Source organism: Mycetomoellerius zeteki, unplaced genomic scaffold (assembly GCF_001594055.1).
Source record: "Mycetomoellerius zeteki isolate Tzet28-1 unplaced genomic scaffold, Tzet1.0 scaffold43, whole genome shotgun sequence".
In the NCBI taxonomy this organism is placed as follows: Eukaryota; Metazoa; Arthropoda; class Insecta; order Hymenoptera; family Formicidae; genus Mycetomoellerius; species Mycetomoellerius zeteki.
In genome coordinates this window covers 161,406-164,382 of record NW_017257424.1, presented here as the reverse complement: position 1 = coordinate 164,382, position 2,977 = coordinate 161,406, and positions in this window count along the sequence as shown.

Here is a 2,977-nt window from a genome sequence, read left to right as displayed (position 1 = left end):
CGATGGTGAGTCGTAACAGAAAACGCTGAAGAAGGAAATTGAAAAATAAAGTCTTAACTGAATCCAACTATCTGTTACTCATCCCAATATACCGTGTTAAGAAAAAAGTTGACTACCCCATCTGTGAGGTGAGGTCAGAGCGGTGAGAGAAGAGCGAAGGCGAAGACACGAATTGGTTGGAAACTCCGATTCGATTTCGTCTCTGTTCCATCTTTTCTCACGCTGGTTGTTACAACCGAGCAGAAACGTCTTGCAACGATATCAAAACGACAGCGTTTAAAACTGTTTTAGACACACGAAACCCTTTTAGACAACTTACCCTTAAGAATTTCGGAAGTTTCAGCACATATATATTACACAAGAAATATTACGCAACTTCATCGCATTTTTAAGCGGATTATTTAAATAATAAATAAGCTAAACTAAGCAAAGTTAAAAGAAAGATTATCCGAAGAAAAAGAAATTCAGGAGAGAATAATATACCTTTATTTTTATTCTACTTACCTTCTATTTACATTTCCTTCATTTTTATTTTTAGAAGCTTTCCGCCGTGCTTCTTTATATTTAAACCGTTGGGGCTAATTGAGATTAATATGTAAGGATAATGCGATCAATTAAGCGCATTATTTTTGGCATAAATAAACAAATGATTAAGAAAAAGTACGATAGTAATACATATTCTGTGCATGAGAGATGCATTTAACAACAAAGCTGATCTGGACTCCAAAATTGGATCTTTCATGCTGAATATGGTGCTTTTTTTTCAAATGAGATGCGAAGCGCAAGTTGCAATCCATAATATCCAATTTGAAATTATTGAATCTTGTCGCATTTCATTGGCGCTTTTTGCAATCGCGAAAAGCATATTTATTCACAGCTCAATACGATATTGAATCACGCAGTAGCGCACAATCAAATTCTGGTTATTTACGAAGCACGCAAAGCGCGCAGTATTCACACGCAGAGATGGAAAGAGGTCGAAAAAAAGTCCAGTACAGTGCCTTTGCCAATAATTTCTTGTTGACGCAAGAAGCAATCATCTGCATTACGACGTGAATATTAAATCCATGATTTTACGCACGCCGAGATCAGACAGGTTCTCTCTTATAAAGTATATATTTTAAAACATAAACAAGAGCAAAATTAAACTTGTTAAAACAAGAATATGCGCAATAATTTTATAATTATATGCAGTATAACTGTACGGAAAGAACGGTTTTGCTGAAGTATCTAAACATTTAACGAGATACAGATTTTAAAATAATTTTGTTCAGACCACCAAATTATGTAGGTCGCTTAAACTGTTAGAATATTTAAACCTTTTAAAGAGAGCATAGTTATCAACGTTCAAGTATTTTACATAATTATTTTGATGGTTTAACAAAATTATTTTCAGATCTCTCTCTCTCTCTCTCTCTCTCTCTCTCTCTCTCTTTCTCTCTAGCTAAATTTTTAAATATTTTACAAAAACTGCGTTTTCTATGTATATACATATAATTTTATGATTAGGCCTATTCTTTGGAACAAATTTTCAACGATGATTTTAAATCATAAAAACTCAATTTTCTTTTCACTAAATGTGCATATATTTCGATCTGCTTTTACTATCAAACAGTTAATTATCGCACAATTTATATCATTTGTCAATCATTATCATGAACAATAAATGATCTATAATAAACTAAATCATACCTAAGCAATATATAGACAACGGTTCGAATTCCTATGAAATATTCTCAACAAATCTTTACACTCAAGATCGATTTGTTCATTATCAAGACAGTGTCTTGATTTTGATATAAAATGTAAAAAGAGATCTAGAATGTGTGGAAATTCATTAAATCATTTAGAATGAATATATATATATACATATAATTACGTCAGAGTCCAACCATGTTTCACGAACCTGAAACGCACAGAGTGCTCAAAGACATTTAATTTTACTCGTTCCCCTTATGCTGATTTTCCGACAAAGGAGAAAAATTGCGCAGAAAATCAGTGCCGGTCAACCATATATAACCAGATACGAGAAAATATAAATAACGTCTATGTCACAGAATTTAGATTCAAAGAGCAAATAATGCCGCAGGTCATGTCTTGCACGATTACGATGTTAAAGGCTACCGTTGGCTTAAATTCCTTGTTGATTCTTTGATAAAATAACAAAATGCCGCTGCAGTCATCCGGGAAACTAAATCCGATAGTAATGTCACGACCACTAAGTTATGCAAGGAATTGCCAAAATATCTAACTATTTGGAAAATTCCCAAACTATTTCGTGAATTAGTAATGTCGATCATGACAGAGGAAACATTATTATAATTGTATAACATTCTAAAATCTAAAATTGTATTCAAAGTTTCATTGCGATATAGAGATTAATTACTTTATAAACAAACAAATAAATTTCATTTATTTAAAACAACAATCTCTATATTGAAATGAAACTTTATATAAATAATTTTGATTATTTAAACTATTTATATAAAAAATTAAGATTTTTGTCATTATTTTTTATAACAAATATATAAGTAAACTATAAAAATTCACACAACTGCATATGTATATAGTTAATATTTATTTTTATATAAATATTAACACATTTCAAATTTCAAATTGCAGGGATTATACAGGTAATAAGTAATATCCTTAAAAGAAAACTTTAATTAATAATTCAAAGATTGATATATAATCATGATCATTTTTTTTTAATGAATAAGAATTTCTTATTTATGTGTCTACATTTATAATATGAATAAAACATCCTCGTTTTTATACGTCAGAAAATAATCATGAATAACTGCTACTTAATTATATCAAATTTTTCTACTATCGATTACCACGTGACAAAGCCCTTGTGGTCGGATATACAGGGTGTTTCCAAATTAAATCGCAAAACTTCGGGAGCGTGTAGAGGAGTAAAAAACTAAGAAAAAAAGTCCTATAGACATATGCTCGTTTTTGCTCCGTTTCAGAG